Here is a 19462-nt window from a genome sequence, read left to right on the forward strand (position 1 = left end):
ATTTAAACGGGTGGCAAACTGCTCGACCCGTTTGAATCAAACGGTTGGCAAACCTGTCGATCCGTTCGGACCAAACGCGATTATGGGATACGGGTACTTGTTTGAAACGATACCCGTTTGATACGGATGCCTGTTTGACCTGGCGCGTGACCGCACATTTAAACGCTCCATTCGGATTATTCCTAGCCCTAAACGGGTATCGTCTGGAAGGCTGGTTATTCTAAACTTATTTAAGACGTCCCGAAACTCAGAAACCTATTTATAACATGGAGGAAACACGTAAAAATGTGGGCTCGCACAGGTGCTTGCAAATTGGCAGGAAAACAGACACAAAAGGCTGTTATCAATTCTCCTAGAAGTTTATTACAACCTATACCGTAGACAAGTACAAACGTGCAAGCGATCAGTGAAATGCGAAGAGGCACTCTAAGCTTTAAAAAAAAATAAAAAAAAATGCTGAGCAAACAAAAACCGAAACAATTCTAGAATATAATGGTAGACTTTCGGGGAAATTATTCTGGCGCCTGCCGCGAAAATAGACGCTGCATAATTCTAAAGATAATCTGAAAGAGTACGCGTAGAAGAACGGTCAATCGTTGCCAACAAGTAGGTTGCAGTGGACTGACCATAATAATAGCGGACTTGAAAGATGTAATCCAAGGTATATGTCGACACGGTCAAAGCAGGACAACCACACAAACACAAAAACGAGAAGGAAGGCTCCTTGTAGTTTGAACACGCTGCAGCGCAGACGTTATTTACGGAACCCAACCAAACCGCAAAAGTTCCTCACTTCTTTGAAGAATCGCTTGATGCTGATATACGCGTAGGACTTTTCGAGCACATCAAATACGTTGTCGAGAGACATCCTAATAAGATCGCAGGTAAGGCGACAGATCGAAGCAGGCAGGACAAACGAAGTTCGAACTGCAACGGACGACAAGCAGACAAAGAAAAAAGTGGCTGCCAGCGCGCTGGAAATGGCGCCATAGTTTGACTGCCGCAATGGCGGGTGTGCTTTCGCAATGCTTGATGTTCTTGCAGCAACGTGCTCGCGCGTTACCTTCGCTGCGTCTTGAATTAAAGGGAAGCGGAGTGCAGAAGTATATAATATTTCACGCGGTCGCGTCTTCTGCCAGAAAGATTCGAGCTGAATAAGTAAATTGAAGCTACACAGAACGCCAAAGTTTTAAAATTCTGTCAAAAATATGGGTTTGCCAACGTCGCACTTCCACGTAAAAATTAAAAAAATAAGACTTGCATAATGTAAGCTGCAGTATAAGCGAACAGTAGCGCAATTAAAATATCAATATAATTACTTGTATTACGCGAACGATTCGAAATCAATGAATGGGCGTTCCCGGCCTTCCAGAAACATAGGCTGCCACGGCTGAGACAGGCGTGCCCATGCCGCGTTCTGTACGTTCAGTGTCAAACGGGCTCGGGAGAGCCGTTGGATTAAACCGGTACAGTTCGGCGGTCACCGGTAGCCCGTTTGTGCAACATGGTCACCGGTTCCATCAAACGTGCGACATCTTTGCCCGAACGAGTGGCCCATTTGCCCAGACGAGTGACCCCTTTGCCAAAAGAGTGACCGGTATGGCTAAACTGTTACCGGTAAGAACTGGTTTACTTTCATATTGGCGCCAAATTTTTTTCGTTTTCTTTTTTTTCAGTAAGGCAGATAAGGAGCTGCGCGGGACCCTGTCAATTCAGTGTCGCTGTCGCTTGCTGTTACGCCGCCAAATCGCTGCACGGTTCTCTGCTGTCTCTACGCGCGTTCTTTATTAAGGCGAAAGCATAAACTGTCTCATGGAGCGAACCGGCGTCATCAGCTTCGAAACCATGCAAAACGGTACCTTAGTCAAAAGACGTGCAAAGCTAGCCAACTGCTCCTTTTACACTTTGGTCCCAATGGCTGGCGCGCGTCAACGAATCTCCCATTAGCCGCTGCGCGTCAGTTTGTGTGGTGTCATCCTGACTGTGTTATCACACTGTTGTGTTATCACTGATCACCGCATTTGGTCGCCTCTTATCGGTTGTACGGCACGTGGCAATATACACGGCGCATGGAATAAACCAAAGGGCTCTTTCTGCTGGGAACTACGTCGCTGTCTCTTCCTCGCGCCGCAAGGCACACGACAATTTGAACGATCGCTCTTCCGATGGTGCTGCCTGTCCGCGAGGCAGTGGCTCCACCGTTCCACGTCCAAGGTCAGCGCGTTGTACCCCGCAGATTAAAGAAGGAAGCGAAGAGCGGCGTGCGTGCTTTTCGCATTCACAACTCATAAGAAGTGCTTAGGTATATATACCTCGAGACGTCTTTTGTTTGGCATAAGTTCACCCATTAGACTTTCAGTCTGAAGCAGGAGTTTTGTCGCTCCTGCTGGGATTCGTGACATTTATGGGGCAGGACCGCAACCCATGAAGCGCACACCTCCGAGGGCGCGAAAGGCTAGCCCGCTCACAGGCGAAAGAAGAATTTTGTGAGGAGGAAGCCGACGCCAATCAAGCCTCCGCACTCCATGTGAACCCCTGAGCTTGGTCTACTGGCAGCCATGAGCAAGACCAACCCGCCGACAAGACCAGCAGTGAGCAACCAATCGTCGCAGACCCCTTCCTCCGCTTCCTTTATTTCAAGGCCATCCGCGCTTAGGACGGCCGTTTCCTTCCACCGTGACGTCTAGGAAGACGTCAAGGACTGGATAACCGAGTACGAGCGAGTGGCCCGCCACAATGGCTGGACGCCTGAATAGAGCCTTCAGAACGCCTACTTTTTTTCTCATGGGCACAACGCGACACTGGTTCGAGAAATCGATAGAAGTGCTACTGGATCAAGGTTCCGAAGAGTGTTCACATCTACACACGTTCGCGCCAAGAGTGCCAGCGACGAAAAAAAAAACCGTCGACGAAGCCACCAGGCCTCCTGCAGCCGATCGTGCCCTAAAGTGCACCATTCCTGTAGATTGGAATCCATTTAATTCAACCTTCCCGCTGTCGCCTCAGGTAAACCGTTGAATAATAGTGGCAAACGATTATCTCACACTGTACGCCGAGACATAAGCACACTCGTCGGGGACCGCGGGGAAAGTGTCCAAGTTCAAGACCATCGTTGACATTATCCGATGTGCGAAGACGTGAAACAAAAGCCGGGGGCTATGGTGTTGCCCTACATCACGTTTGCCTTCAACACGGCGGTTCAAGAGACCACTGGGATTACACCATTTTAGCTGGTGCAAGGCAGAAATGTTACGACGATGCTCGACGCCATGCTGTCCCAAGATCCGACGGACGACGGCACCGAAGACGCCCGGCTGATCACTCAACGGGCAGAAGAGGTACGCCAGGTAGCTCGCCTTCAGATACAGGACCAACAACGTGTCCACTTTGTCCGGTACAACCTTCGTCGTCGCGACGTGGAGTTCCAACCCGTAGAGGGGGTATGGGAGTGCATCCCCATTCGCCTCCGCGGCCTCAGCGGGAGACTTTTAAAACGCTACTTCGGACCCTAGAAGGTCATTCGCCGCCATGGGGAGTTGAACTACGAGGGGCTCCCGGACGGAACCCGACCATCAGGACGCCGCCAGTCACGACTGGAAGTGGTCCATGACGTTCGACTGAAGCTTTTCTCACCGGGTTATTACTATGAGGCTGCATGCTTCTGATGTATGTACGTATTTTTATTACCCATTTCTTGTTTTCCTTTCGCGTTTCACCGGGAGGACGCTATTTAAAAAAAAAGGGGGGGGGGTGGATAATGTCGCGCGCAGGGCCGACCAAGCAAAGCTCGGTCTCGGACTTCTAGAAGATTAATGCGTATTCATACTCATGACGCAATATTTCACTTTCATATTTCCGTCCTAATTTCCTGTTCTCGTAACTGGCTGTCCATTTTTTCCCCGAACGCTCGAAGCTCGAACCTTCTGGGCAGAAGTATTGAGGTTCTCACGGAAAATAGATAAGGAGCTGCGTTGGACCTTAACGAGTCAGTCTCGCTTTCCCTTGCTGTTACGTTGACAAATCGCCGCCCACTTTTCTGCTGTCTCGACGAGCGTTCTTTATTTTGTTTGGCACGAATTAGGCCATTAAGCTTTCAGCTTGAAGCAGGTTTTTCGCCGCCCCTGCTGTTGTCTTGCGTTACAATCATAACAACACATAACAGTATATGAGGTCAGCATATTGATGAGGCCAATGCTTTACACTTGTGCATTATTAACATTTCTGTGAAATCTTTACTTATTTACATGCTACTTCCTTCTGTGTACGGCAAAATAGTTTTTGTTCTGACAGATTTTATATTATTGTGTTTTATGGGGACTAGAGGCTATGTATTGTCGCCATTTCTGTTTTGTTTTCACATGAGCTAATATGCTGTGGTGTATTGTGTTACCTTCGATATCCGGCTACTATTGTGCATGTTCTTGGATGCTGCATTAGTGACTTTTTTTCTGATCAAAAGTATTTCGGCAATTGTATAGGAAATGTTGAATATTTTTACATTCCGAATAGAATCCTCGTTTGTAAGAATTGCGAGGGGAGCTTAGCGGAAAGAGCTCGGGGAATTAGCTTCGAGGTCACCCAAAGCGTCCTTCGGAGGCGCCCGATGTCTGGTTTTTCCCTTTGGCGGCAAGCGGAGGCCAGCTCCCGAAAGTGGAAGCAGATTTCCCCGCGTGGGAAGTAAACGAAACCTTCGTTCCCAAGGCGGGAGCGGGTGGTCGCCCTTGCCGCCGTGGTAATTGGGGAAGCGACTTTGACAGGGCCATGTCGCCGACTCCGGAGAGAGGGAAGGTCCGGCCTCCCTTCGGGATGTTGGCGCGCCTTTTTGGACAAGCTGAGTTTGAACGAGACCGTGCGCGGAGCAAGTTGTTATCTCCCACGGTCCCGAGGGCTCCGCGTACTTTGTCCTGCGGGGCAGAGAACTTTCCGTGCGCGGCAACGGATTTGGCGCCGAGACGCTTTTTTCGACGTCGGGCTGCCGCGAGCGGCAGCAGCAGCGTGACAGCCCCTGTACTATGTTCGTTCTTCATTGTAAATATATTTATCGAAAAAACTCCATCGAGTCCTCCGGCTCCTGACTGGCGAGAACGGCAGATCCCCACACCATCGCACGACACTCCACGGTCAACCGGCTTTATCGAAACCCGAGGGAGACGACGGAGTATCGGGAAAACCCACATCGTTCCGGGAAGAAAGAATCCTCCTCCCTAGCTCCCATGGAGCAAGGGGCCTCCCTCTCGAACACGGGGCAACCCGACGCTGACAAAACCATTCGCTGACGCCGAATTCGGGAAGGGGGGGGGGAGGGATGTTCGTACAGGAAGGACTTCTGTGGCACCACGACAAACTTTCTGGGGAAAGTGTAACACAGTTGGTGCTTCCGAGTGGGCGACGCAAAGAGGTGTTGCTGTTGGCCCCCGAATCACCGTAGGGCGGTCAACTTGGAGCTAAGAAGACTATGGCGCGCATTAAACATACTTTCTACTGGCCAGCCACGGAGGCTGAGGTAAAGGAACACTGCAACTCCTGCCACACCTGCCAGTTGAGAAAGGACAGGCGCACAGACGATCGTTTTCCGTTCACACCGCTTACGCGCCCCGAGTTTCCGTTTCAGTATGTAAACATGGACGTAATCGGCCCCCTGGCCAAACATCTGCCAGAGGTCATAGGTACGCTCTTTGCGTGGGAGACGTGCACACGAGGTGGCCAGAGGTTGCCTGTCTTAGGTCCTTGACTACTAAGGCAACCTGCGAGGCACTGCTTAGCATATTCAGCCGTACTGGTGTGCCGGAGAGAACAGCGTGCGACCAGGGAACGAACTTTACCGCTGGCTTGACGCAAGAGTTTTTGGTACGATTGGGGTGCGCCCTCAGGTTTTCGACTCCCGAGCACCCCGAAATTAATGGAAGCGTCGAGAGGTTTAACAGAGTTTTCGAGAATATTCTCCATCATGTGATTAAGGAGGATGGTAAGCATTGGGACAGGTTTGTGCCGTACTTGCTATGGGCATATGGAGAGGTTCCCCATAAAATTACGGGAGCGTCACCAATCCAGTTGTTGTACGGCCGCACCCCGGCCATACTCAAGGACGCTTGGACGGGCCAGGTCGAGATGCCACAGACCCTGCGAGAAGAGCCGGCGGCGTACCTTCACTAGCTGAGAAATAAGTTGGAGAAGGCGGCAAGCGCCGCGCAGCTTACGTCCGTCCTACTATAGCCGAAAGGCCAAGGCAAAGAAAGAGCTTTGAGGTAGGGACGACGTTCTCGTGTTTGACGCCAATAAGCAAGGAAAAATGCTCTCCAAGTGGAGCGGGCCGCACACTGTTGTGGCAAAATATGACGAGCACTTGTACGTGATAGCAACCGAATAGGGCAGGAGACGCACGGTGCGCTCCAATATGCTTAGACGGTGCCACGGGAGGGTGGGGCAGTTGGGGATGATCTTTCACGAAGATGACGATTTTGGACAGGTTGGCTAAACGCCGAGAAGTCCGACTCTGGGTTCTCTCGACACCGCGGTATTCCTTGAGGAGGCCCTGACCCACCTGAGCGAACCCAAGAGGGCTCAGATGCGGGAGCTGTTGTCCGAGTTCAGTCAACTATTCGTCGAGCGGCCCCGAGAGGCTGATGTGGGCGAACACCGCATCAGTTTGAAGGAGGATTGTCTTCGGAAGAGCCCACACCGTTATCGAATTCCTGAGGTGTTGGAAGGGGAGGTGACTAGGCAGGTGGGCGACCTTCTTGAGCTGGGATTGGTATATCCCGCCGAGAGTGAGTTCGCGCACCCTGTCGTCTGCGTGGCCGAGAACGACGGCGGCATGCGGCTGTGCGTCGATTACTGGAGCCTCAATGAAGTCACCCTTGACGATGCCTTCCCGATGTCGCTGCCCCAAGTGTTAATCCTGAGGGTCAGTCGAGCCGCGTACATTTCACACGTGGATCTCTGCCGCGGGTATTGGCAGGTGCCCCTTGCTCTCGAAAGTCAGAGTCACACGGCCTTTGTTACGCACGACGGAAAATACGCTTGGCGGGTTATGCCTTTCGGGCTGAGAAATGCCGCGGCGACATTTCAGCGGATAATGAACGCGCTCCTGCGAGAGCATCGCGACTACGCCTGTGCGTAGCTCGACGATGTCGCGATATTCCCCGGGTTGTGGGTCGAGCACCTGGAGCACTTGGGTTCCGTTCTTTCGGAACTCGCCGTCGTGGGAATGACCGTCGAGACGGACAAATGTCAAATCGCCTGACCGTCGATCGCGTATTTGGGGCACGTGATCGGCTCGGGGAGGCATGCCCCTGACTTCATAAAGCTGGAGGCAATCAGGGGGCTTCAGCGGCCCGTCACAAAGAAAGAGGTGAGGAACGCGCTCGGCCTTTGTGGCTATTATAGATAGTACGTCCCCGGCTACGCGGAGCTGGTCCTACCCCTCACCGAGCTGACCGCCAAGCGGGTACCGAACACAGTTCCGTGGGGAGACCGAGCCGAGCGCGCCTTCGAGAGACTGAAAGCAGCTCTCATGAACGCCACGGCTCTCGCGACGCCGGACCCCGGTCTGCCATACTGGATGTTTACTGGCGCGTCGGAGTTCGCGGTCGGAGCTTGTCTCGCTCAGGTGTCGGATGGGGGGAGGGAGGGGCCTGTCGCTTTCGCCAGCAACAAATTCTTTCCCCCTCAGTCGCGCTGGGCGACAGTTGAGAAGGAGGCCTTCGCCGTAATATGGGCGTTGCAAAAATTCAACAACTGGCTGTTTGGGGCCCAGGTTAACGTGGTGTCAGACTACAACCCGCTCGCCTCCTTGACCGCCAGCACTCCGAAGAGCGCCAAGTTGATTCGGTGGCCACTGGGGCTGCAGCGCTACAGCGTGACGGTGACTCACAGAAAGGGGAGGGGACACGTCAACGCAGACGCGCTCTCTAGGCTGCCCAACAGCAGTTGGGGAGATTAGAGATTGAGCGCACAATGGCAGAGAGCCCATTCCCGCTTTTCACATGTACATGGTGTCAGCCGGTGCACGGGCGGGGAGGCGATCACGGCACGGCTCTTAAGTGCTAGCGAACTTAGACTCGCATTCCAGCGACTATGTGTTTTCTTGATTTTCCTTTTTATGGTGGGGAACTTTTGCTATACGTTAACGTTGTTGTGGGTATGAGTGGAACGGGCCCACCAAGGTGCCGCGGATGCATGACATGTTTATCATTGTTCCAGCAGCGCGGGCAGAGAGGATTTTCGTTTCTTCACTTCGTTTTCGTTAATCGAGGGACCTCGCATTTTAACAAGGAATGCTGAATGAAGAGAATGTGGCTTAATTTCTAACGTACGCGTGCATTATTTTCGAGTCACGTTGTATACTATTCTTGGTTGTTATTTACTTCGCCGCCATCCTATTGTAGTAACTGTTGGCTGGTTCAAAAATCCTGGCACAGTTTTCAGGGGGCGCGTCTAACGATGGCGAGGGGAGCTTAGCGGAAAGAGCTCGGGGAATTAGCGGCGAGGTCACCCAAAGCGTCCTTCGGAGGCGCCCGATGTGTCGCTATTCCCTTTGGCGGCAAGCAGAGGCCAGCTCCCGAAAGTCGAAGCAGATTTCCCCGCGTGGGAAGTAAACAAAACCTTCGTTCCCAACGCGGAAGCGGGTGGTCGCCCTTGCCGCCGTGGTAATTGGGGAAGCGACTTTGACAGGGCCATGTCGCCGACTCCGGAGAGAGGGAAGGTCTGGCCTCCCTTCGGGATGCCGGCGCGCCTTTTTGGACAAGCTGAGTTTGAACAAGTCCGTGCGCGGAGCAAGTCGTTATCTCCCACGGTCCCGAGGGCTCCGCGTACTTTGTCCTGCGGGGCAGAGACCTTGCCGTGCGCGGCAACGGATTTGGGGCCGAGACGCTTTTGTCGACGTCGGGCTGCCGCGAGCGGCAGCAGCAGCGTGACAGCCCCTGTACCACGGCCACTCGATTAGGACTCCCCTTGGGAGCGGCCTGCCGTATGCTTAACTCCGCCGGTGAGAGCGATAGTTCTACTTTACCCCGCAGCGCCAGCCGTGGCGCTCGTTATCGGTGAAAGATAGAGTTCCTTTTGGGGGAGCATATCGAGGAACTCTATACTTCGTTTCACTGTAGTATGTACTTGTTAGCCGCGCGTGCTAAACGCACGAGATAGTTGCTTCGAAGGAAGCCTCGGCGGCTGCATGAGTGCTCGTGCAGCGAGTGCTCCAGTCAAGGCAGTAAAGGCAAGCCGCTCGCGCTAGCACAGCGTTCGCGGTTAGTCCATGCTAAGGTAACACGAAATATAGTGAGAGAGGAGCAGTACGCCCGGCCCGGCCCAGAGTGGCAATTTACATTTTTTTTTCGTGAAGCCGCAAGTCTCATTTGAAACGAGTGCCAGATTGCATGAATGATGTGACAAATCCGTGTAGAATAAAAGCACATGATTCTTTCTGCGAAAAGCTCACTCAGCTGCAGGCTCCGCGTTAAAGCTGCATTCTGCTGGCAGTATGAGCGAATTGTCGTGTTCTTGTTCCCGTAAGTGTTGCCCCGTTTCTATTACCACTTTATTATAGGAGTTATAGTTGGATATAGCTAGGCCGTGTGATTTCCGGTTTTAACCGACGCTCGAGCACGCGCGAGCTGTGCCATTTATTCATCTGTAAAAAACAATATAAAATCGGATTCCGCGTGCATAACTTCAGCATTATAAACTTCATTGTTCACAAAAAAAAACAGACCAAGGGAGTCATTTAGTTCACAAGCGGAGTACCTTTCGGGAAAAAGGCTTTCGCGAAAGTGGGCTGTTTAGGTCATCAGCCCAGTTTGCCAAAAATATCTGAGGAGTTTTTTGAGAAAGAGCTCGTAGAGCTCTTCGCTGTGGTAGGGGTCTCGGCAGTTAACACACCACATCAGCGGGGAGTCCATAAGGTGTGGAAGCACAGCGCTCGAGAGGACCTTGCATATCCTTCCACAATCACGAATCTCTGCCGACTGTAGAGCCCTCTCGACAAAGGTGCAGACGAGCTTGCACAGCCAGACAGCTTCAGGTCGTGGATAGCTGAGTCCTCCTTGGCCAAGGCTAAACATGGACTGATATGCTCCATTGCTCCGTCATGTGATGCATTTCCCTTAAGTTGCGCTTGCATTCAGGACACGTCACCTGCAAAGTTTAGCGGGTTCTACACATTAGCTTTCCTTGCTTTCACTGAGAAATTCTTATTGCTTTGCTAGGTTGAATGTTTCAGCTAATTACTTTGAAATTACGACAATTTCTACAAATAAAAATGGTCACCTTTTGTTCGCAATCGAAGGCCAAGTAGCCATCCATGTAAGTCAGCGGTGCGAACTCAAGTTCGGCAGAGACTTCATTATACTTCATCAACTGCAGGATTTCCTGTTTCGCGAGTGGAGTTGGCAGATTTAATCGCCGTCTGGCACTCAGAACTAGAACGCGCATTTACATTTCCGGCAGCTTCCGAAATGCCAACACAAACCACACACGCAAGCGCAGAATGACACTACGATATTTTCGCCGAGCACAGCGGTGCATAGGTGGGAGGAAAGCGAGTTTTGCTGCCTTCTGCAACCCCGGCAGCGCCTCGGTATTGGCGAAGCCAATGACAGACAGATATTAGACCACGCTGCCCCCTCCGCTAAGCGTTCCACAACGAAAAAGTTGCTACAGCGCCTGCGCGCCGATACCCTTCACTGTGGAGTTCCCGCTGTCGTAGCGGGATGCGGAGGGCCTTGCGGGACGGCAAGAACGATCTACGAAAACCCCCTATTTTATCTGGGTAGCGGAGCAAGAGCTTGGGCGCTTTCTTTATACTCAGTTTCAGCTTATGTTGTACCGCAGCGAAGGCTGGAAGCGCGAGCTCATAGCGTTGACAGCTGCCCTTACTGCACGAAAGCTTGTGCCGCCGAGATCTGCCCCAGAGCAAGGAGCTCGCGCTTACAGCCTTTCCTGCGGTACAACCCAAGGTGAAACAGTATAGCTTTCAGCTCACAAGACCGCTCACCGATGTGCAGCGCCCCCACAGAAAATGGGAGAAGTTCTCCTCTCACGCGCGCTCTTTTATTTTCGGAAGAACATCGGCAGGCCGCACAAACAGGGGGGATCGAGTGGTCGTGCCTGTACTATATTCGTTCTTTATTGTAAATATATTTATCGGAAAACCTCCATCGAGTCCTCCGACTCCTGACTGTCGAGAACGGCAGATCCCCACACCACCGCACGACACTCCACGGTCACCCGGCCCCATCGAAACCCGAGGGAGACGACGGAGTACCGGGAAAACAACCATCGTTCCGGGAAGGTAGAATCTTTACTTCATTGTTTGCCAATTCCTCTCCCGCAGTGATTTCCAGGCCATGCCCATTCGTGTGTTTTAAATTAGCCGGGAATCCGTTTATTATTTTTTTTTATGCGATGTGTGCTATGCACTCTAAACATTGGTAATTATATAGTCAATGACATGTTAGGAGTAAAGTGGAAGCGCCTCTCACCTCTTTCCACTTTAGCATAGAGAACGCTGGAGAGATGGCGGACTCATCTCCATCGTTCGCTCTACTAAAGTTGAAAGAGGTGAGGGGAGCTTCCACTTCACTTTTAAAAGAATACTAAACCGAAATGGGGATTTCGCAGAATAAGACTACAGCAGCGTTAAACGGGACGCTATGAACTCCAAAACCTCACTCATACATCGGTCTCTCAAACGGATGGCGATATTTTTAGGAGAAGAAAGACGCAATCAAGCGAGGACTTTGTCATCACAATCCTCCCGGAACGTTTGAGAATGAGGGGAAGCCACATCGCATCTGTCCTTTCTTCGGCTCACCATCACGACGGGACGAAGCGTGGAGGAGAGGGAATGAGAAACCTGACGTAACGGGTCTCGTCGGCCTCGTCGGCAGTGTTCATTCCCGCATTTCTTTTCCAAAAAACGGTCATCCGTTAGATATATTGTTGTTTTTAGTGGATTTTTGACCTCTGCGGAGTTCCGCATACTGCTGCGGCCATGTTTTGTGAGCTCGAAAATTTGGTTCATTATTCCTTTAACTTGTATATTTCCTAGAGTGTTGCCTTATTTTTTTTCTACAGTTATTGTTTATGCCAGAGTCGCCGTGATAGCGAATAGATTATTCAGCACGATCACTCTGGAATGCATTTGTTAATTTAATTCGGCTAAACATCTATTACAAATTTGTGCGATATGGTGAAATTCGCTGTATTACTACATTTTGTGAGTATCTGCTACTTACGAAACATATTGAGCTTCTGAAGTGATTCATCTGTATGGAGTTATTTTCAAATAAATTGTTTCCGAACTACTTTCAGCCGTCGACCTAAAATTCTATGTCAGCTATGAGACAATATTGCTATTGTATAGTGTGAACGTTATGCAAAAACAACAAATAAATATACTTTTATATTATTTTCGTAGAGAAATTGAAAAAAAAGAAAACTTTCAGCACATTTTTAACAATTTTTGTTTAAATAGTACGAAATGGCCTCCACCTTAAAAAAAAAAAAAGAATCAAAGACGTTTACAAATTTATGTCGTGCAAAATTAGAGCGCAGCTCTTGAGGATGGGGAGGGTACGGAGGGGAGAGTATGCTCCCCCTTCTCCTCCTTTTATTCTCCTCCACTCCTCCTCTCCTCCATCCGCACTCCTCCCCTCTTTCTCCTCATTTCCTTCTTATCCTCCTCTGCCATCCTCCATCTTCCCCTCCCGCTTCTCTGCCGTCCTCCTGTTCCTCCGCTCCTCCATACCCTTCCCTCCTCCTCCTGCGTACCCTCCCGTCCTCCTTCACCGTACCCTACCCTCCTCGTCCTTCATACCTCCCCTCTTATAGTTTACCCGCTAAATTTAGCCGGAAAATTGACGCCCTGTGGCCTCAACACAAATTCAATTTCCCGGATGAATTTAGCCGGGAAAATGACCTCACATGACTTTGTGTCAAGTCACCCATAAACAAATTCAGTTTTGTCGCTAGATTTAGCGTGAAAATTGACATCACGTGGCCTGAACATCAATTTGATTCTGCGCAAAATTTAGTGGGGAAAATGACGTCATATGACTTCGTGTCACGTGATCCATGAACAAATTCAGTTTCTCCGCTAGATTTAGCAGTAAAATTGACATCACATGACATCAACAGTAATTAATTTGCGCTAAATTGAGCAGGGTAGTTACGCCGACGGCGACGCCGAGAAACGCGGTAACTGGCGCCTAAGAGCTGCACTGTAAGATAAAGAAACTGGAAGGGTGGAGCTCTTTTTTCGTTCCAGAGAGAAAGAAATGCAGGAGCAGAAACGCCAAAAACAAAACCGGAACTACCTGGACCGAAGCGGGGACCAAATTACGCTTCATAACGCCTCCTAAGAGGGCTAGCTGCCATTTCGGTTTATGTGTACTGCTGGGACCGAAGCAAGTATCCGCTTTTTACGTTTACTCTATTACTATATGGATGAAGGCATCTGAATAAGAAAAATGTAGCGAACTCTTCACTTTTCACATCTGCCGCAAACACTTTTATATTTACGCTTTGTTCTTTTTATGGCACCGCCTTCTCGGCTCCAGCATAGCAGGCCGCCTTAGTATAGATCTTAGCACCCGGGCGAAAAACGCTGGGTCACCGGGCTGTGGCCGCGTACGCAGCGTGTCATATCCCGCACAGCAGAGCAAAAGCGCATGCTCAGAAGACGTTCCAAAGCCCAGCAGACAACAATGACAGCGCGCAGAATGCGATTTCGCAAAGGTCTCTGTTCGGTTTTAACTCGAGTGAGAGCGCAGTGAAAGAACAAAAGACGCGCAAAGAGATACACACAGACGAATTCGATTGTCACGGCGTATTTTCTGGGTTCAATTGGAGAAGCCTCGAATAGTACCCTAGGCAGTGTTGTGCCCGTTACCGAAAAAAAGTAACGAAATAGCGTTACTCGTAAGTTTAGTAAAAAGTAACGCGTTATCGAGCTGCGTTACTTTTTTACAAACGTAACGATATACCGTTACCGTTACTTTTCAGAAATAACGAACGTTACTTTTACGTTACTTTTCTGTTCGAGTACATATGTTTGGCAGAGATGTGTGATAAGCCTCCTTAACAAGCTTGGATAAAAATAAAAATTTACAGAGTGGTTTCATAGCGTTTCGATGCGCGAAGCACCTTAATTTTCGGCATGCAGATTAGGCATTGAAACTGTAAATTACCTGATTCTGTCTCCTTTAGTTGATACATTTCATTCAGACCTGCTGGCCATGGCGACGGAATTTCGTTATTCATGCCCATCTCACGCGCAGAATGAGTCGGAGATGTCAGTCAATCGGCTTTTATAAACTACAGCATGCGAACGAGGACTGCTGGAACACAACCAGCCAACCAACACCCCTCATCTGTACGCCACTTTTAGTAACAGTCCGGTTCATACTATTACCAGAGACTGATCTACTTCACTATCTGGAAAAGGACGCCGGTTACCAGCACACTGGCTATAATCACTTGCTGCCTCTTACCAGCAGTACCTCTTAATTTTTTTGTTACAAAAAAAAGTTTTCGTGTTGGTAAGCTTTCCTTCCAGGTTTAAAACTTTTTTTAATCTTTTTTTTTTATCATGACCATAGGGAATTAAAGACTAATCAAGCAAAAGATTCTTCTTTTACAAAAGTGGGTCAGGAACTTTCAGGCAGCGAGGGGGAGAGCGAGGGTAAAAATATTCCACAAAGGATGTTTCTTTTTTTTTTTTTTCTTTTGAAACCAGAGAAATGAGCAAATCGCTTCGCCACTGGTTGTTCATTGTTGTAAACAGATGTCTCTCCACGGCTCCCCCGCTGTCCACTTCTGCTGCACAAAGCAGGGGGGGGGGGGGGGAAGAGGAGGGAGGGGAGGAGGCTGTAACGCAGTCGTCCGTTCAAGCCTTGTGGGTGGTGACACTACGAAAAAAAAAAAAAGGAAAAGAAGGATGACCGGAATTAGCTGGTAGCCTAAGGTTTTTTTTCGCCTTCGAAAAGCGAGTTTTTTTTTTTTTTAACTTTACTGTGACGGATGCTGGTTCCCTGCAGCGATAAGCTGGTGTAGGATTTTGAGCTAAGCTCGTGCAGGATTTCACCAGTTTTGGTCAAAAGTAACGAGTAACGAGTAACGAAATTTGACAGCCGATACCGTAAAAAAGTAACGGAAATACTTTACTCGTAAGTCATTCAGAATACTAACGAGTACGCTACTGCGTTAGTGAAAAATGTAACGCGTTACCAGTAACGTCGTTACTAGTAACGCGTTACCTCCAACACTGACCCTAGGGCAGTGGTTCTCAGATGGGGGTCCCCGGACCCTTTGGGGTCCGCGAAGCCCTGCCTCATCAATCAAGCGCGGCAATTAAAGTTGTCTTTTTTCAGGTTTAAAATAAATGTTTCAGTTTTCGGGCGAGTTTTCTCGTGTGTATATCAACAAGACAAGTATATATACTTCGGTTTAGCCCTCAGTAATATCAATTTATTTAATTCATTAAACGTGTTACACACACACACACAATCATTTTTATATTTAACCTATACCTTTCCCTTGCCCTCACTACGAACGGGGTTCTCCATCATCTCAGCCGGTCCACAAGGGGTCCGCGAAACATCGATGGTTGAGAACCACTGCCCTAGGGAAATTCGATAAAGGGTTTGACACTGGGCTTTCGTTGTAACTTGACTAGCGACATGGGCTTCGAGCATCCTCGATGCTCTGGCAGCATAGGCACTCGTCCTCCTCCCTCCACCCCCATCCTTCCGGCCCCCTCCTCTACCGTCCTCCACATGCACTATTTTAACATTACATTCTGCTCCTCCGCACTGATGAGACGACGGTAGAAGCTCCTGGATCGCTTCAATATACACTGTAAAAAATTTTCACCCCATTTTACGGGCAAAAGTTGCTGGTTCAATATTGCCGGTATGGTTTGCCGTAATCTAAAAACGGGACTGTCTGTAAAAACAAGGCATATAATTTCGTAAAATGACGAAACGTCCGTAGCTCACTTTACAGACGGTTATCCGTTTTCCATTTTACGGATAAAAGTTGCTGGTTCAATATTGCCGGTATGGTTTGCCGTAATCTAGAAACTGGACCGTCCGTAAAAACAAGGCATATAATTTCGTAGAACGACGGAACGTCTGTAGCCCACATTACGGACAGCTATCCGTAGGAAATGTGAAAGCTATTTGCACTAAATACCGAAGGACTATACCTTTCCGCCTTATAAGGCCAAAGCCTCGTGCCATCCGTACCACCTGCACCTTCGATACACCATGCGACTCACCTGGCAGAGATCTGCCAGGGGTGTCACCTGACGTATCAGAGGTGCAGGACTGGTGCGGATGACTCGTAGCTTTGGCCTTATATAATTCGGAAAGGTGTAGTCCTTCGTTATTTAGTGCGGACAGCTTTCACATTTCATATGGATAGCTGTCCATAATGTGGGCTACAGAAATTTCGCCAGTCTATAAAATTATATGCCTTGTTTTTACGGAGAGTCCAGTTCAAAAAGACGTAAAGGTCAAGTGCTTTATTATTTAGTGCAAAAAGCTTCCATATTCAAGCAAGCCTAAGTCACATGAAGCTTTTGCGGTAGATTGGTATGGAGAGTTCATAGCTCCATCATTTAATATATGAACTTGAATAATTTTTCATCCTCAGCCAAAAAGTTCATGTTTTGCAAAAGAGAAAGAGCACACAACCTGTACTTCTCAATGCCAGGATTTTGTTTGTGTGAGCTCGGCTGTTCCTATAGATGACAGCTCAACAAACGAACCAATTAAGAAGGTTCGCCACAATACCTTTATTGGAAGAAGGCATGCCTTGCTTTAACTTTGGAGAAAATTTACATTATAGTTGTCCTTGTGCTGGCCATTTAGATGCCCCTCCATGCTTGTGCTTGAAGTTGTCATTCAATTGAAGACCTCCTCGGTATCTAAGAGCAGCTTGAAATAAAGAGCAGAAGAGGATTTGCATTCAAACACAATTGCAACAAATTGTATATGACATGCATGGTTAAAGAAAGTGAGCAACGTGCTTACCAACTAGCCTAGCTCCTACTAAACATGACATATAAAATAAACCCCCCATAAATTGAACCAAAGTAAAAATTGGCATTGATTTGAATACCGAACATATCAAGTGCTTGAGAAATAAAACTAGCCAATTAAAATCGCACAACTATTCAGTGATATTAAGCACATTGGATTGAGCCAGATCTCCCTTAGTATATACAGTAGGCTCGCGATAATTCAAACTCGGATATTTAATACTTCTGGTTAAGTCAAACAAATTTCAAAACTTTGGTTGACCCGCTATGTTTTCAATGTATTCATAAGCCGCTTAACTCGAACAATGTTTTCGTGCATACTTTTTGTTCTCGCAGCACCGCTGAGCGCACTTCTTTCAGAGCACCGGTGCACTGCGGAGAAGCAACACCCGTGGAGCTTGCTTCCGCTGGTGTTGCTTTTCCGCAGTGCACCGGTGCTTGGTAAGAAGTTTGTTTAACGGGGTTAAAGCAGAGCAGAACCGTGTATAAACTGTCTTACTAAAAGAGTGCGAGAGATAAAAGGGGAAAGGGCTACCGGCGCTTTCCCCCTTGCTGGAGCGTTAAAGACAGTGAAAGCCCCAGGTGAGAGGCTTTGCCGGTGTAAGCATTGCCCGAACTTCGTTCGTGTTTTGTCCTCTGTTTTAAACTCCCAAACTTAATTAGAGCCACGGGCTTGGATGGCAACAGTCCCCCGGTCATCAAGGCACCGTTGCTCAGTTATACGGTGCACGAATAACGACAGAAAGCATCGAATACTGTCCGAGAGCCTGTGTAGCTTGCACGAAATCCGGCAAGGCGAGTGCGACTGCAGTGTCTTTAAGCTCCATCGCTTTCCACATGACCCCGATTTCCGGCAGTAGTGGCTTGCGTCCCTAAATCAAAAAGACTTTTCCCCAACGCCATCCTCTCGACTGTGCTCGGAACATTTTGTGAATGGAGTGGGCATCACATTTAACGCTGTACCGTCGATGAACACAAGGTGCGCTCGCAAGGTGTGTGCAAGTTTTCTCCTGATATTTGCTTTCAGCTTGTAACATTTTGGAACTGAATTTATTTTAATATAGATTTTTCGAAGTGGTGACTTTAACTCAATTTTATTATCTACAGCACTTAGTTGAAGGCTGATTTTCGTCGCCAGGTGTGGCTAGCGATTGTCAAAAAGTTAGTTCTGTTGCTTTGCCTGAATCGCAATCTCCTGTGCAATACCAGAGAGCCATGAGCCCATGCTGACCGTCACAATGAGACTAGATTCTTCTTATTTTCAAAATTAGTACATAATGTAGCTGGAAAGAAACCTTCAACTTCTGTTGCTTAAAGTTGAAACATGATCATGCATCACTGTTTATAAACATAGAAACATGCTCATGCATCACTGTTTATAAACATAGAAACATGCTCATGCATCGGTGTTTATAAACGTTTTATTTGAGGATCCCATGCCAACGAGTGTGTCTTTTGTCGAGAACTGAAAACAGCAAAGTCGAGATGGGCCTTTTGCCGGAGCGAGTCGGTCAATGATTCAACGATTCGGAATTGATGCATGAGCATATTTCACCTTTCAGCAACAGAAATTGAAGGCTTCTTCCCGGCTACATTATGTACCAATTTTTAAAATAAGAAAAATCTAGTCGCATTGTGACGGTCAACATAGGTTCATGGCTCTCTGGTATTGCTCAGGAGATCGTGATTCAGGAAAACCAATAGAACAAGCTTTTCGACAATTTTCAGCCACACCCGGCGGCGAAAATGAGCCTTCAACTCAGCGTTGTAGTTAATAAAATTGAGTCATTGTCAACAATTTGAAATATCAATATTAAGATAAATTCAGTTAGAAAATGTTACAAGCTGAAGCAGCAATTATCTCGAGAAAACTTGCACGCACCTTGCGAGCGTACCCCATGTTCATCGACGGTACAGCGTTAAGTTCGGTGTGCGCTCCATTCACAAAATGTTACGAGCACGGTCGAGAGGGTGACGTTGAAGAAAAGTCTTTTCAGTTTACGGAAGCAAACCACTGCCACCGGAGATTGGGGTCATGTAGGAACAGCCGCACTCACCTTGCCAAATTCCGTGCAAGATACATAGGTCCTCAGACAGTATTCAACGCTTTCTGTCGTTATTCGTGTACCCTAAAACCGAGCAGTGGTGTCACGATGTCCGAGGGACTGTCGCCATCGATGCCCGTTGCTCAAATTAAGTTTGGGAGTTTAGAACAGAGAAGAAAGCGCAAACGAAGTTAGGGCAATGCAGATGCCTAACACCGGGACACAAATAGAGGGCTTGACAAGATCTCTTGGCCAACCAGAAGCCGAAAAGAATCTCCTAGCCGTGGCAGTGAGAAACAGTTTTAATAAGTGCGTAAGGGTTAAATGCAGTACCTCTTCATAGTTATGGTGCACAAAATGTTTCCATTATGGTTAT

Source organism: Ixodes scapularis, unplaced genomic scaffold, assembly GCF_016920785.2.
Source record: "Ixodes scapularis isolate PalLabHiFi unplaced genomic scaffold, ASM1692078v2 PGA_scaffold2__306_contigs__length_199485367, whole genome shotgun sequence".
NCBI lineage: Eukaryota > Metazoa > Arthropoda > Arachnida > Ixodida > Ixodidae > Ixodes > Ixodes scapularis.